We start from the raw sequence: 18565 nt of genomic DNA on the forward strand, positions 1-18565 counted from the left end.
CGCCAGGACACAGATTTCCTCTTGCTCCCTCTGCCCCATGCGTTTCTTCCTGCCCCCCCGTCGAGTGCGTTTTCTAAAGGGACAGTAGCTCTAAAAGCACCTGAGTTACCCCCAGAGGGGCCTGCGACCACCTCCTCGGAGCCACTGGACTCCGAGTCGGTGGTCCAGTATCCCTTGTTGGCACCAAAAGTGCTCTTCTTCTTGATATGGGGTCTATGCCTATAATTTTTGGTGTTGTCTTTAGCCCAACAGAAAACCTGCTTCCTCTCATAGTCCCTCTTGTCCCTGAGAAATTTTTCTCTTTTTTTATTTTTAATTTCAGTCTGCACGTTCACCAACCTTTTATCGAGTTTTAAACAAAATGCATTCCAATCATCATTTGACATTCTTAATCGCGTATCTTGTTTTAGAGCATCCAGTTCAGAGTTCAGAACAGCATAGTCCTCCTTGTTTTTATCAAATACAAGATGTAACAGTTTTTTAGAGCCCTCCAATTGTATACTTTCCCATTGCTGGGTAAACGCAGTGTCCTCTTGGAAGTGTGAAAGGGTCTTGATAATCCGTAGTCCACGTGGGACCCGATCACATTCAACATACGATTGTAAAGACTGAATAGTCCAAAATAATCTCACTTCCTTTTCTGCCAGTGTCTGTATCTGAAATTCCAAGGTTTTAATTCCTAAAACCTCCGTGTCCTTCTTAAAATTACATTCTCCAAAGAAGGAGCCGGCGTCAGCCCGTCCAGCCTGCAAGCCTGTCGCACCAGGTGGTAATTCGTTACATTCATCAGACACCTCCATAACAGCGCTGTCCCAGCGCACAGAGTCACACCAAAATAATTTAGTGACAGCAAGCAGTGTGCAAGCAAACCAAAGATACAATCGGTAATCCAGCAAGATAGAGAGGGTGCTGCACCACTGTATGTCACTCAGCGATAACGCATGTGTGCTCGTAGAGGGCTGGGAATTACCGTATCCTGAGCGGGGGTGCTCGTCCAGAAGAAAAGTCCAAGTACCGATGGATGAGTGAAGAAAATGAGGGACCGCACTCCGTACCGCTGTGCAGGAATCTTTAGTTTATTAGACGGTGCAGGGTAAAAAGCAGGAGACGAGCTGTGAGCTGGCTCCCAGGTAGAGGACGACAGCCGTTTCGCCTAATTAATTAGGCTTCCACAGGTCCATATGTGGAGCTACAATGGCACCCCCTATATAGGAGTGCTCACAGGTGCGTCGCATGCCACGTAAAAACATACAAAGGAGAATGTAATGTGCATATAAAACATGTTTTTATGTGGCATGCGACGCACCTGTGAGCACTCCTATATAGGGGGTGCCGTTGTAGCTCCACATATGGACCTGTGGAAGCCTAATTAATTAGGCGAAACGGCTGTCGTCCTCTACCTGGGAGCCAGCTCACAGCTAGTCTCCTGCTTTTTACCCTGCACCGTCTAATAAACTAAAGATTCCTGCACAGCGGTACGGAGTGCGGTCCCTCATTTTCTTCACTCATCCATTATTCTTTCATGCACAGGTCAACGCGTTTCAGTAGTCACAGCTACCTTCATCAGGACAACATGCAAGATTTTACATTTTTCTTGCTTGTTGTCCTGATGAAGGGAGCTGTGACTAATGAAACGCGTTGACCTGTGCATGAAAGAATAAGGCATAAATTATTAATACATTCTGATGTGGTGACAGTGCGGCTGAACTCCCGGTTTCCTCTATTACGATCTAGTAATTCAAGATTAAAAGTATGAAATTACCCTTTAACCCCTTAACGACCACCAATACACATATAAACATGGTCATTCAGGGACCTTATACCCTCATCGCCATTTTAAAATGGTAATCTGCAATAAGTGAATAGTGCCCCGCTATAGCCAAAAATCCCACAGGTGGATATGACAGATGACGCCTATGGGCATTGGTCCTGACTGTTTGGGAACTGATTCAGGCTGATTAACCCTTTAAATACCCAAATGGTTAAAAGGGGGTTAAAAGAGCCCCTTTGGCTGAATTGTTAATTGCAGGAGCCAATCATTTCCATGGTACTCTGAGGTCATCTGGTGTCCTGTAAGTTCCAGCTATAAGCAAAGTCTTACAGGCAAAGACAGTAAAAACTGACATTTCTCATCTGCAGCTGTACATGCGTACATCAGTGCATGACATCAGTGATCAGAGTTAAAAATATCCAACAGTGGGACTATGGGAAAAAGTAAAAAGAATTTAAATAAAATATGTAAAAAAAATAAACAAAAAAAGTACAGAAAAATCCAGAAAACCTGTTTCGCCACTAAAAAAAAGCAGCATTTTCATTAAAACCAAACTAAACAAAAAAGTACACAAGATTGGTATTTAACTAAAAATGAGCAAAAATGCCAGAACAAAAATTGTAAAATATGTATATCTTTATTACTATATTACAAAACCATTGTTAAAATTTTATGCGAGATAAGGACTGATAACAAGGCAGAAGCCAAGGACACAGGCAAAAAATAATCAAAGGAACAATGTCTGGGTATAAACATAGAAAAAACTAATCATATGAAGTAGTCAGATGAGAAAAAGATAATGTAAATGCATATACAGGCCACAGGATGACTCAGGTAACAAACAAAGCAGCAAACCCATATGAATGGGAAGTAAAAAAAATAATTTCTCACCATAAAGACCACGTGATTATAAGTAATAATTACTCATCCGAGCACTGTGTCCAAGCTCACAACTGTGTACCCCGGCGCACGTTTCGCAAATGCTTCTTCCCATTGTCAGGTTTGTTGCTTTGTTTGTTGCATTGTTTGGGTGACCAGACAGTAGTATCTGAGGTTTTATGGGATATCACCCCATTCTGGAGATATTCCACAATACATTTTGGGGTCCAGTTTACCCATGAGTGACAAATTTGCAGCTAATAATAAAAATTACATTTTTACCACTAAAATTTCAACACCTCAATGTTATAAATTTGCCTCTGGGTTCAAAATACTCACTACAACCCTGGATAAATTAACTAAGCAGTGAAGTTCTCAATATAGGGTCACTTTTGGGGTTTTTTTTTGCTGATTTGGTACCTCAAGGGCTATGCTAATGGAAGCCTCAATCTCTAACAAAATCTGCATTCTAAAAGCAAAGTTGTGCTCCTTCCCATCTGACCCCTTCCGTGTGCTCAAACAATAGTGCACAACCACATATGTGGTATTGTCACATTTGGTTAAAACTACGCAACAAATGTAGTAAAATCCAGGTGATGATACAGAGGTGGTGAAACGCGTAGGAAGACGGGAGACAACAGGATTTTTACTAGTGGCAGCCAGGGCTTATGGCCAGATGTGGACTTGTGGACTACCCTTGTTAGGGTGGGAGCTATTGATTAAAGGCTAGTGACATCCTTGTAGGAATAGTAGAGTGGTCCTCTTCATCATCCCCCCACTTTTTGGACTGGAATAGATGGGACTGCGACAACACAGACCTATATGTCTGAATCGGTGAGATTAATCCATATCTTGAGTTTTATTGTGGAATATGGTCTCCCTTTGCCTCCTCGGTGTAGGATTTAGGCCTGTGTATGTGTAGCGCCCCTGAACACATCAGAGTGCTACAAGGTTCTGCATCCCCACCAGAATGCAGGGCCTACCCCCTTAGGTACCCAGAACCCCAATGCCGGTACCAAAAAAAACCCCAGGTAATCCCAGTTTTCCCCAACAATCCCCCATACAATGGTACTTAGATAAGGTGGGACCATGGATGGCCACCTAGAGGTGGAGCCACTCCAGTCCACTAGTTGACCAGGTGGGAGGGGCAGACTGTGGAGTGTAGTCTAGGCTAAAGTTGACAGTGAAAGTGGAAGGTGTGACTGAGCAACGTCCTGACTCGGGTTGACGGTGACCTGGTACCAAGGAGAGGTAGTTGCCGGTGGAGTACTTCTGAAATTATGCACCAACAGGGTACAGGACCCTAGGACAGGAAAGAGCTTCAAGCCGACTTGTTAACACCTGCACAGCAAAGGGGAACATCAAGGACCTTGCTAACCCTAAAGAATCCGAAGACTCTAGCAAAGGGAGAACCGGGGACAGGACCAGAGACTCCAACCCCACAGGGTTCATGCTACCGTCAGGCGGACAGAAGTGCACAAATCACAGACTGGAGACCCCCAGTGTTCCATACCACGGGGACTCATTAACCAGAGACAGGTGCAGGGGAAGAAGGTACCAGAGAACCAATGAGGATAAGACCTAGCATCACCTTAGCCAGGTGCTCTGGGAAAAAAATTGTAGACAAGAAAAATGTGAACCCCGGCACACTGTATGGTTTCCCACAAGAAAAGCGGACACAAGTTCAGTGATCTTGATCTATTTTTTTCTTTTTATTGTAAATGTGAACAAAAATTGCTGTGCAGCAGTAGAAAGTCCACCTTGAGACGTTTCGGCTTCAAGCCTTCATCTGGTCGGACAATCTGACTTTAACATATTTTACATGTGAAAAGATATACAGAAAAAAATATATAAGAATCATAAGGGACATACATAATGCAAATAGCAACAGTAATTCATACGACTTGGTTTATACATATAAGGAGAAAGGACCATAGAGACCAATGTCACAATAGAAAGAGTAACTCTGAATTCTCATTGATGAGGGACTAGAAAACCGTATGTGAGATACCGTAATTCATAGAATCTAAATATCGGAGGATAAGATGCTCACCCATCTACGCCCACATCCAGCAAGACAGAGATGGTAATATGTATTATTGGAGGATATTGGCCTATGAGGTAAGAAAAAGGAAAAGGGGAAAGAGACACAGTGAAGGATCATGTCTTGGAGTGATCTTTAAACTAAAGTGGGGGGAGGGGGGCCAGGGCCTACCTGCAAAGAACAGGATCTAGCGAAATTAACCTGCTGTGAAGGCTGTGAGATATATCTGACTTTGATTATGTCAGACTCTAGAAAGAAAAAAATTATATGGTAAGACATATGTCGTTTGGAGGAGGGGTCGGGCATGTGGGAGCACACATACCGTTAAATAGCATCACCAGGTAAGGCAGTCTGTTGATGTAAGCATAGGTAGTATAATAGTGATTCAGGTATTAACCCTGTATGGGAGATAAAGGGTATAGTTTGAATAGGACCAGTTAAGTCACTAAAATATATGTCAGGTAACGTGATTTACCTCAATGTGAAGCGTACTATACCTCAGGACAAATGTGTATTCCTAATAGTGTCCAGAGCTAAGCTCAGTCTAGAGACAAAGAAAGACTATGGTGAGTAAATATCCCATCACACAGGGGGTTAATAGAGATAATAATCCTATGAGTGGAAAAACATATGTCAATAAGATCGATGGCATAACAGTAGTAAATGGGTAAAGGAGACATACCTGTGTATAGAATTGTAATTAGAGACCTAGCATCGGGTGTAGGGACCCAATGGTGAGATATATCTGACTCTGGTTATGTCCCAATGGTGAGATATATCTGACTTTGGTTATGTCAGACTCTAGAAAGAAAAAGATTATATGGTAAAAGTGTGACTAAAATTGACGTATGTCGTTTGGAAGGGGGGTCAGGCATGTGGGAGCACACATACCGTTAAATTGCATCACTAGGTAAAGCAGTCTGTTGATGCAAGCACAGGTAGTATAATAGTGATTCAGGTATTATTCCTCCGGACAAATGTGTATTCCTGATGGTGTCAGGGCTAAGCTCAGTCTAAAGATAAAGGAGGACTATAGTGAGTAGACATCCCATCACCCAGGGGGTTAATAGTAAAATGTTACCATTATATGTGGCAGACTAGGTTGAATTCAGGATCTGGACATTGGAGCCTCAGGTGTAGATGAATATCTGAGCAGGGTGGCCTGGCCAGATCAGGTCAAATAGAAGGAAGGAGAGAGGGGGAGAAACGGCATGAGAAACAAAGATAAGGTCACAGAATGGGGATGCCAGAGTGTCTGGGCGAGCCACTTACCCTCCTTGTGTGGGTGGTCGTGCGTTCTGTGCGTCCTGGGCTGTTAACGCTGCAGCCTCCGTGTATAAATAGAAGGTGCGATCAGGAGCGCAACTTCCGGTGTTTGACACGCGGAAGTGACGCGTGTCGGCGTGAAACGCATGCCGCACATGCGCAGATGTCACGGGCGCTGTTGTGACATGGGTCATAGGTGCGGCGCATCATATCCGGTATTAGGAATTCAGAGGAGTATGGGCGGTGGAACGCAAACCGCGCATGCGTATTAGATTCAGTATAATACGGTGGAAGAGGTGCTTAATAAACGTGCTGTGCAGCTCCAGTGTAGTGGAATACATTCGCCAGTATATCGGGTGAGGTGGAGCGCTGGTGGGTGATAGTAACGGTGCCTATGGACGGGATGAATAATTCTGCAAATAGAATGAAGAGAGGAATTAGAGATTTATCCAAAGCACAAAACACATATCACAATATTAATCAGATCCATTAGGATATGGGGTAGTATGAATCCCTAAAAGAGAGATCTAAACATTGGATATATACGTAACACAGGGACAAAACGTAGCATATCTAGATAATTATTAAAGATGGAATAGTGAAAACAGTAAGTGGAAAATTTATTTCAGAAGTTATTTTTAGAAACCTGATTCATATTTCCGATTGAGCCCATGGGGTTCCATGGTGCCCAGAGTGTGTATCCATCTTGCTTCCAGTTCTAGGAGGCGCTTAATTCTGTTGCCTCCTCTGCGATTAACGCAGACCTGATCAATTACTTGATACCTTAATTGAGAGACGTTATGGGCCATTGTCAAAAAATGGTGGGGGATGGGTAATATGGTACGTCTGCAACGAATGTCGGATTTATGTTTGTTTATGCGGTCTCGGACATGTTGGGTGGTCTCACCAACATATCCGAGACCGCACGGACATTTGATGTAGTAGATGATGTAAGAACTGTCACAAGTATAGAAACTCTTGATGTGAAAGACTTTACCGGTTCTGGGATGTGTAAATGTGTTACCTCTGGTGACGTTGGAACACTGTGCGCAACTCAGGCACGGAAAGGTCCCAAACTGAGGATTGCCAATGAACCGTTACCGGGGGGAGGTTATGGCGGAACCTATGTCCACCCGAATGAGTTTGTTCTTTAGATTTTGAGATTTTCTGTAGCAGATCAATGGTGGGTTCTGGAATTCTTTAATATGGGGGTAGGATAGTCCCAAAAGTGGCCAATGTCTGAGGATGATGTTCTTAAGTAAGGGAGAAAAAGGATGATAAGTATTTATGAAGTAAATACGATTATTTGTGTCATGTGTTCTCCCTGAGGATGTTACGGTTTTCTTGGCTATTTCCTGGGGATACCCTCTCTGGATAAACTTGCCACTCATTTCTTGGTGCCTGCTGAGTCTGGTCTCATTATCACTAACTAATCTGTCCACTCTTGTGTGTTGTGAAATGGGTAGGGACCACTTGGTATGTCTTGGATGATTGCTGGTGTAGTGAAGGAGACTGTTACGGTCTGTTGGCTTGATATAAATGTCAGTGGACAGTAGGCCTGTAGTGTCTTTAATGACTAGACAATCCAGAAAATTGATCCTGTCGGGATCATGGTGTATAGAAAATGAGAGACCGGGTAAAAAGCTGTTGATATCCGTGTGAAAGGCGGATAAAGACTCCAGATCACCATTCCAAATCATAAAAACATCATCTATGTAACGACGCCATAAGAGCGCGTGCTGAATGATGAGTGGATGATTGTGTATATATTGTTCCTCAAAACGCGTCATGAATATGTTAGCGTAGGGGGGTGCAACATTAGAGCCCATTGCAGTCCCCCTACGCTGAACATAACATCTTATCCTCCGATATTTAGATTCTATGAATTACGGTATCTCACATACGGTTTTCTAATCCCTCATCAATGAGAATTCAGAGTTACTCTTTCTATTGTGACATTGGTCTCTATGGTCCTTTCTCCTTATATGTATAAACCAAGTCGTATGAATTACTGTTGCTATTTGCATTATGTATGTCCCTTATGATTCTTATATATTTTTTTCTGTATATCTTTTCACATGTAAAATATGTTAAAGTCAGATTGTCCGACCAGATGAAGGCTTGAAGCCGAAACGTCCCAAGGTGGACTTTCTACTGCTGCACAGCAATTTTTGTTCACATTTACAATAAAAAGAAAAAAATAGATCAAGATCACTGAACTTGTGTCCGCTTTTCTTGTGGGAAACCATACAGTGTGCCGGGGTACCAGAGAACCAGACTGGCACTGGGACGAAGGGGACCTGGAGGAGAAACCAGCCAGCCTCGGGCAACCAGTTAACACCCCAAAACTGAGTAAACCAGTTGCACTGAATACCTGTCTGGACTCCTTCTACTGATGCCCACCGCACCATACACCTGCTGGGACAACACCCTACTTGCGGAGGGACTACCATACTAGCTGCTAATATCATCAACCCCAGTAAGGACACTCTGCAGCGGCGGCTCCCTATACTTAGCCGTAACACTGCAAGTGGCATCCCGAATAAACTCTATTCACAAATCACCTGTAAATATCCCCATTACAAAAAGGGCCCAGGGCACGGAACTGGGTAACGGCCACCACCGTGACATTCCCAGGACGTACACTACCCGGAACAGGGTACCCCGAATCCCTGGGTGCTACATATGCACACATAGTGGTAAATTAGTCCCATTGATATTTGTGTTTTTTTTCCCCCATTGGGCATGAAATATGGTGTATCCGCTTTTTAATCAGACATCATAAGGATTACATTCACCTGACATGTCCAGCATGTGCAATTGTTGATGTTCTTGTCTGAGTATCAGTGCGGTATACCACTATATTGTGTGTTTGACATAATAGGAGTGATTTTAAATCAATGATTGCACATTAATTGTATAGGTTTTTATGGGTTAAATAAAGGTTAAGTTTTAATCACAGTTTTGCTATATTATACTTATTTCTATTAAGTAACCTCAAAATGTTTTTTCATTAAGAGTAAAATATCAATTTGAATATAACAACTTTAGTTCCATAATGCCATCATATTCTGTGGCAATTAATTAACAATTTAATATATGTACGACATAAAAAACTGACATACATTTACTGTACACAAGCTTTATTTTTTTTATCTTATAGAATATTATTACATGTAAAACCCTTTTTACTACAATGTAAGTATACTAAAATGAAACAAATAAAATTTATACAAACAGCAAACTAAAATTGAGAAATAAATTATATATATTCAATATTTAATTGAAAATTAAAGTAAATAGAATTTCAAAATTTTCAGTAGAAATGAGCAAAAAGAAAGCTAAGAGAGAGAATTATTGACAGATTATATAAAAATAAAAATCAAATTCGAATAAAATCTGATTTACACAAAAAATAAAAATCAAAAGTAACTAAACTCAGTAAATAAATAAAAAAGCAAGTTTTTTATCTTTTAAAAAATGTTTTACTGCTTTTTAATTGTATATTAATTGTTAATTAATGTTCTCTTTTTACTTGTCCTAAAAAAAAGCATTAATAATTCAACAAATTTGTACATAAATAAAAATAAATACATACATCCGTATTTCATTTTATATTAATGGTTTATTAGAACCCGCAAATTGGGGAGTTAAACCATTGTAGTGTTCATGTTACTATATAAATTATAAAACTACGAAGATAAGAAGTATCAAGAGAATGACTGTGAAATAAAATGAAAATAACATAGGTACGCAACTAAAAAGCTGTTTGATTATTTTCATCTAATTTCCATGTATTTTGATGCGCTAAAAATGAAAAAAAATATTGAAAAAAAATCCTGGATGTCAGGATTTGCCACAAAATGCAAAATTCTTTTCAACTTTAATACATTTTTCTTCATTTTTGGTATTTTTTCTGATCTTGGGGTTAACCAAATTTAAAGTCAAAATTACTATTAATTCACATCAGTGCATTCAAGTTATACAATGCCCCAAAAATATAACTTCCAAAGAAAATAACTTTCAGAGTGAGCTAATGAAACCAGCATAAACATGTTGCAAGCTGAAAGCATGGACTCGGATATGCCTGGGCTTGCTTTTTCTTGGTTCTCGTCTGTTCACACTTTTTCATGTCAGTTCGTGTTAGATCGTCATTAGTCAACCGTAATTTCCCAAAATTAGCATTATGGCTTAGCGGAAGTGTATTAAGTTGCCTGACAATTTCTGTTACATTTGTGGGGAATATAGAGTGTTGAACCAACAGCTAAATATATTACAAATTTTGTGAAAAAAATATACTTTGCATACATCGGACTAAAGCTTGGAGATCAAGATAAAGCTTGGGCGCCTCATAAAGTGTGCCAACAGTGTGTTGAGGACCTCTGAAATTGGTTCAAGGGTGAGAAAAAAGCTTTCCGTTATGGGATTCCTATGGTATGGCGAGAGCAAAAGTACCATAGTGACGATTGTTACTTTTGTTCATGCGATGTGAAAGGGTATCATTCAGAATGGAAGCACTGCTTTTCATACCCCAATCTTCACTCAGCAATTCATCCCATCCCCCATGGCACAGATATACCAGTATCCAAGGTCCCTGCTACCTTGGAAGATATAACTAGCTCCAATGAAGGTGGAGTCATACCTGAACCAGAAGATGAATCAAGTTCTGACTTTGAAGATGATACAAGACCAAAATTGTTTTCCCAGGAGAAGCTGAATGATTTGGTAAGAGACTTGAATCTTCCTAAAAATGCCGCTGAGTTACTCGGATCAAGTCTCAAAAGCAGGAATTTATTGTTGAGAAGAGTGTCTTTTTCTTGGTTCAGACATCGTGAAAAGGAGTTTATTCCTTACTTTGCCCAGAAAATTGGTTTAATACATAGATGTCGAAGGTTTGATGGGTCAATTAAAAATCCAATATGATTCAGCACAATTGTGTCTTTTTATAGATTCTTAAAAAGAAGTCTCAAAACAGTTTTACTCCACAATGGCAGTTTTTATGCTTATACCTGTAGACCATTCCGTATACCTCAAGGAAACCTACGAGAACTTGGAATTGGTTCTTCGTAAACTTAAATATAAAGGCCACAGTTGGCAAGTGTGTGGGAATTCGAAAGTCTTGTGCATGCTGCTCGGGCAACAAGCTGGGTATACTAAACACCCTTGTTTTCTATGTCAATGACAGTAGAGATTGACAAAATTACTGCACCAAGAAGAGTTGGCAGCCGAGGGTGCATTTCAACCTTTTAGTTGCCTGATGAGTTTGAAAGTGCATTTCCTCCATTCCCATGTTGACAACTCTACTGAAAATTTGGGAGCTGTGAGTGAAGAGCAAGGTGAATGATTCCACCAGGACATTAAAGAGACTGAAAGAAGATACAAGGGAAGATGGAGCATTACAATGTTGGATGCTTGAGAGAGACATTTCAGATGCTACTCACAAGCGTAAATGAACCAAGAGGAGCATCGCAGGGAAGAAAAATCAATTTTAGTGTGTTAGTGAGCTCATTCCAGTTAAAAAAAAATGATTTTCATGAAAAATTTGTAACAAAAATTTTTTATAAGTCGATTTTCATCCATTTTGATGTATTGCCTTATTTAACATAGTTACTTAAATTGTCAGAAAACGTGCTGTCCTATGACAAAAACGGAGGTCATTTTCTTATTCAGCACACTCAAAAATATAAAGATTACAGATTACATGGAATAACCAAAACAGCTCTTGAAAAAATCTTTTTTTGTTAATGATTGCAAGATAGGGATTCAATAGTTTACGTTATATTATTGTGACCAAAATATATTGCATGATAAATAATGAACTCTGAAATATCATGGGTCAATTGGAACTAGAGTTGGGGACTTAAACACACTGTGAAACTCTATCATCTTTAAAATGCAAAATGGTTGAGGTATTGTCTCTATAGTATGATGGTTGTTGTTTTTTAACTAAGCATCATTTCTGCTTTATAGGAAATATATAGATCTCAAAGATCAATCATGTTTTGTAGATTGTCTTAGAAAATATAATTTTTTATTTGTTCGAGGGATCCAATCAAATATAATATTTTAAATAAAGAATATTTTGCACATGCAATGGGTTGTAGAACATATAGTTTATGTTCGAATAGCAGCATAAACAAATTTGCATGCCTGGGGGTTACTTTTGACCCCCATCGCTGTACCCTAAATCTGGATTTATTCATTCAAATATAATATCTTAAGTAAGAAATATTCTGCACATGCAATGGGCTGTATAACATATGATTTATGTTCATAAAGAAATTTAATAAAATTTGCAAGACTGGGGGTTACTTTTGACCCCATTGCTGTACCTTAAATCTAGAATTATCCATTTGAATATAATATGTTTGAACATGCAATGGATTGTACAACATATGGTTTATATTTAAATAGCAATATAATCAAATTTGCATGCCTGGAAGTTACATTTGACCCCATTGCTGTACCCTAAATCTGGAAGTATTCATTCAAATATAATATTTTAAATAAGATGTATTTTTGCATATGCAATGGGTTGTATAACATATGATTTATGTTCATATAGCAATATAATCAAATTTGCAAGACTGGGGGTTACTTTTTACCCCATTGCTGTACCTTAAATCTAGAAGTATCCATTTGAACATTATGTTTTTGCACATGCAATGGATTGTACAAGATATGGTTTATATTTAAATAACAATATAATCAAATTTGCATGCCTGGGGGTTACTTTTGACCCCATCGCTGTACCTTAAATCTGATTTGATTAGAACATTTTAAACATGAAAATAAAACATACCGTAAGGATACAATGTAGACATTGAAATTGAAGTACTAAAATGTAGTACTTCAATTTTAATATGATCAGTGAAATTAGGTTTTTTATTTTCATAGTAAGTGGCAATGCAAATATACAGTAGATTATGTTGTTAGTTAATTCAGTAAAAAATAATGATATTTACAGTTGAAAATAATTCTTGTTTATGGTATCAGTAAAGGAAGGCAGTAGAAAGACTATTCTTGATCTCTGAATGATATTTATCAATGTTCTGTAGCTCTGTGCCTCTGATCAAGTGACAATGTCTCTTTTTCCTTGTCAGTTAACCTTCGTCCGGCTGAATAGGTACAATTGTAACGTAACTATTCCCTTTTTAAATTGCAATAATTTTATTTTCAAAAAGCCGTAGTAGAGGGCTGAAATTTCGTGACATCTCAGCAGTTTTGGTCCAGAATATATTGGCCAAATTTCAAAAAAATATCTTCACCCCCTTCCGAGATAAGGGGTCGAGAAATTTTGGCAAAATTATGCAGCCTGACAAAGGTTAAAGAGAGTGTAATAGAATATTTTTTAGTGCTGTTATAAATAGGTTTGACAACAAGAGTTTCCAAGTTCTAGATGAAATAGTGCTTGGGTAGTTTTGATATGGTTTCCTTTATTTACAAGGGGTCTAAAGAAGGGGTTTCAGTTAAAAATGCTGATCATATGATTGATGCTTCAACCTAAACAGTGAAAAAAATGATCAAGAAAACATATATTCTTGAAAAAAAAATCTTTATTACCATTACCAGACCATAACTCTACTGGCTAAACACAGTTTTAGTATTGTAGTCAATGTCTTATCCAACTTTTTTGTTCCTTTAATTAAAAAATGAGAATTAAACATGTGACATACAGAAATTAGGATAGCAAATAAATATGCCCATAAATCATCACTTAAAGCCAGTATGGCCATAGAACTAAATAAAAGAATATTTGCAAACAGTAAAGTGGTGACTGTTTTAACTGCTCGAAAAAGAGCCTCGATGTTAGGAGATCTGAATCCCTCATTATTCTCCTGGAATTTGTACATGTGTTTAAACAGAGAGATGATGATGGTGAATGCCGATACTGATGAGATTAAAGTGCACAAGCCACATATTGTTATGAAGATCCATAATGAATAAGAGCATCTTGGATACCTCTTCATTGATATATTTGTGTATGTTGAGTTTAGTAAACACTCCTGATTTATTTCCAATGTAAAATAAAGACTCAAAAAGAAGTATCCCAGGGCGAAAACAATAATACTCCAAGGAAACATTTCAGGAAATCTTCTCTGAAGAAAAATGTAGCAACAATGATTGATATTGACAATCTTCATACAGTAATGTACACTTAGAAGGGTAGAGAACCATAAGGTGCACATGTTTATGTACATAAAGATGTTGGACGTAATCTTGTCAGTTAGGTTACTGATAAATAAAAATTGATATATGCAGAGTAAATACAGTTCCTGAAGTCCATGTAGAAGACTGAAGACACTGTAGCCAAGAATTAGCTGATCACTTACCGGAAGCCTTTTTTTCTTGCCAAAATCTAAAACATTCACAACAGTGATAAAGATGTTTCCTGGAAATGAGAAAAATAAAGTCACAAAATTGATATATAGTATGCAACACGTTAAAGTAGTCATCTCTCCTTGAAGGCAGATTTAGAAACAGCCACATGTTCCTGATGTATCATGTTAGTTATTTCCAAGAATACAGGATAGTGTTAACAGCATAACGGTTTTGAAAGCAAAATTGCAACATGAGACACTTTCTTAGAGTTTGCACGCATTCTCGTAACCTAATAATGACCACTGCATAGCGATTTTATGACATCAGGCACTTCAGATTCTCAACATTTAAATGGCCTCATACGGGCGGCCTCCATTCCTTCAGTAATTTAGTTGCCTAATTTGAACTGACTCTAACATATGAATATCCTTTTTAAAATGTGGAGCAAAAAAACGTGATCCCATACTCCAGATGTGACCTTTAAAGTAATTTATAGGAGGGGTAACAATACGTTGGGATCACGGAATCTAATCTCTTTTTTTATACACCTTAAAATCTTGTTTGCTTTTGCAGATGCTGCCTGACATTGAGTGCTGCTGCTCAGCTTACTTGTAACCAGAATACCCAAATCCTACTATTGTTCTGTAGTCCCAAGTTTACCTCCAGTTAATGTATATGCAGCAATAGTATTACTCTGGCCTAGGTACATTACTCTATATTTATCAACATTAAATTTCATTTGTCAAGTGTCTGCCCAACACCCAACATCTTATCCAGATACATTTGTAATATTGTATCATTAAGGTCCGTTTTTAATATCCTACATAGTTTGATGTCATTAGCACCAAACTATGTAGGATATTTATAACTAATCAGGATTTATCAAAACCAGGCTACAGATTTCTTCAACAAAGGTATCCATTTGATCGAAATACCACCACCATTATGGCTATACCTTTTATTGAATAGGCATGAACCTGATGAGAGGGTCTCATTAAGATAGAAAAGAAAATTGTACATATTTTATTCTACATCTTTAGATCTTTTGGTACAATGTAATTTACTAGCGATGCTCTTCAAAGCCTTATACATTTTTCCCTCAATTAAACTTCAAGAACTTACAGATTTGCTTTTGCTAAATAAAGGATATAGCAAAAAAGTACATATGTCACATGTCAATACCGTAAGCAAAAAAAGAAAATAATAATATAAGTAGTGAGAATAGATAGCACAGTCCTCAAGGCTTTGACATGGGTTTTCATGTTGGGCTATATACACTATATATCTATTAGTATCTTCATCTTTAGTTTAGACCAAATCATATCTTAACCTAACCACATCCTGTGGTTTTCTAAACAATTTTTTCCTTTCACCCTTCAATTTAACCATAACATGATACAAATGCAAATAACATGGACGTCACAAGTTTCATTTTTTTTCTATCTTAATTTCAAAGCTGAATAAAGACAAAAACAGAGAAAAGAGGCATGAAAGGAAATATTTAGAACCATCTGTTTGCCTGGGCATAGGTTATTCCTGGGTTTCTTTTTGAATTACTCATTGGGAAGTGTAATTAAGGGCACAGAATGGGGCATTTTTTGTTAATCATTTGGGGCTGTGTGATATTTTTTCAGAATCACAGTGTAAAGACATGTTGTAGAGGCTAGGAGCAAAAGACTTCTATGTATTACACACTGTAGACATAAGTCATGGCCAGAAGAAGTCATCATGAATGTCTGGATCAGATGGAGAAAAAAAGAAGACAACTTTTAAGGAAACTGGATGTAATCATAGTCTACATCTAATCTGAACTGTAGGCTCCATTTTTTTAATATATTTTGTTAGTCTTTTATTGCTTGTTCTGCCACTCAAGTTGTTGCTAGATCTGAACTCAGGAAAAGGATATTTCCTAAGCATATAATCATTAATCAGCATGACGTTTTGGTCATTTATCACCTCTATCTGGCTATTTCCAGTGGGCTGCAAGTTAGTGCATCCGCTTCCAGTTGCTATGGCACAGTTGGTATTCTTATCTTGTGCTTGGATTTAGTAAGCGTGGATATCCACTATATTTCTTGGCCCCTAGTCTAATGTTCTCGAAATACACCATGAAATCATTGTTAGTCAACATAAGTAGTGATGGGTGAGCACTAAAGAGCTCAAATGCTCATTACTCGATTCAAGCTGGTCAGACGCTTAGACGTGCTTGATGTGAGTAATGAGCATTATGGAAAATCAATGACTGGTCTGTTTGGGTCTCCACCTACATACAGCCAACCATAAGCAGAGCATTTCCGGTGGGAGGGATGGCTGGGGTTTTGGGAGGAGGTCACACTACATCTCAGATTGTTGTTTTATCCCCCAGGAGAGCCATTCAGAGACGGATAATGGCTCTCACTGGGATGCCTGTTCACATCATGCAGTGAAGCAAGTCTGTGCTTTAGGCCGGAGTCCCATTTGCGAGTGACTCGCATTGCATCACTCGGCACAGCCGCACTCTCCCGACAGGAGCAGGTCGGCTGCCTGTTTTCTATGCAGCAGAAATGCTCCTGTCCAGGGTGATGTGATGCAAGACTCGCGTGAGTCACTCGCAAGTGTGACTCCAGCATTATGCTCATTGTTTCACTAATACCTCTCTCTCTCTGTGTCTCTGTCTCTCTCTTTGTCTGTGACTCTCTCTATCCGTTTCTCTGTCTGTCTCTCTCTGTTTCTCTGTCTGTCTCTCCCTGTCTACCTCTCTCTCTCTCTGTCTGTCTCTCTCTTTGTCGCTGTCTGCCATCTCTCTCTCAAATCAAATCAAATAGGTTTTATTGGCAGGACCAAAATACAATTAGTGTTGCCAAAGCAAGAAAAGAAGTGTGACAGGGGAGTGGGTTAGGGTTGTGGGGATGGGATGTTGGGGCCACAATTTGGGGAATGATGGTACATTTGGAGGTCTTTAGTACCCCTCAGCTTATGACAAGTGGAGACATATTGGGCGGCGATCTCCACCATTGATTCCCCTTCCCCCAGTAGGATGCGGAGTTTCCTCTCCTCGTCCATGGATGGAAAGTCCAGGGTATGAGAGGTAAGTTTCTGGAAGTGGGAGGCCCTCACTGCTGAGTATTTGTCACAGTGCAGCAGGAAGTGCGCCTCGTCCTCCAAAGCCCCCTGCTGGCAGTAGTGGCACAGTCTGTTCTCCCGCAGCTTATATGTCTGTCAATGCTGGCCTGTTTCCAACTCTAGGCTGTGGGCACTGAGTCTGTACAGGCTCAGGGTCTGCCTGTCTTTGGGGTGGCGTAACCTTTCCAGATACGGGGCCAGAGTGTAGTCCCTCTGCAGTGACCAGTAGATGGTGAGTTTCTGGGAGTTCTCTATTTCACTCTTCGAGTCCTCTATGTATTGCATCTTGCAGCTCTCTGAGATCTCTTTTATTTGGGCTTTTGTCAGGGTGTGTTGCTGACTTTGGCTATACTGGCTGCCGGAGTTCCTGGCTTGTTCTGGTCTCTGGCTCAGCAGGGCTTTATGATGGTAGGAGCTGGGGTTGCTGTTCTGTATGTGCGCCTGGTGTGATAGCAACCTCTTGTGTATACTGAGCTGTAAGGGGAATTGGCCCAGCTCTGCCCGACAGGCTATGTTTGAGATGCTGCGATGGACTTGGAGGAAATATTTGCAGAACTCCAGATGGAAGACTTTGGTTGTGATGGAATCCCACTTTGTCTGGTCTCGATAGGTCACTGGGCCCCATACCTCGCTGCCATATAGCAGTATAGGGGTGATGACGCAGTTGAATATTTTGAGCCAGACTCTCACCTGTAGTTTGAAGTGGTACAGTTGTCTTCTGATGGCATAAAAGGTTCTGCATGCTTTTCCTTTCAGGGTCTCTGCTGCTTGCTTGAGGCTCCCGGTTTGGCTTAGCTCCAGACCGAGGTAGGTATAGCTGCTGGTCTTCTCCAGCGTGGAGCCATTTAGTGTGAGGGAGGGAGTGTAGGTTTCATTATAATTCCTCTTCTGAAACACCATGACTTTAGTCTTGTTTTAATTGATGGGCAAAGCCCATGTGGTGCTGAATGTTTCTAGCACAGCCAGGCTATCTTGGAGGCCTTTCTCGGATGGGGAAAGCAGCAGGAGGTTAACTGCGTCAAGCAGGATCTTCACCTCTCGGTCATGCAGGCTGAGACCTGGGACAGGGGAGGATTCCAGGGCTGAGGCCAGTCCATTTATGTAGATATTGAATAGAGTTGGGCTCAGGCTGCTGCCCTGTCTTACCCCGTGGCACTGCCGGAAGAAGGCCGTCCTCTTTC

The sequence above is a fragment of the Anomaloglossus baeobatrachus genome, chromosome 12 (assembly GCF_048569485.1).
Source record: "Anomaloglossus baeobatrachus isolate aAnoBae1 chromosome 12, aAnoBae1.hap1, whole genome shotgun sequence".
In the NCBI taxonomy this organism is placed as follows: Eukaryota; Metazoa; Chordata; class Amphibia; order Anura; family Aromobatidae; genus Anomaloglossus; species Anomaloglossus baeobatrachus.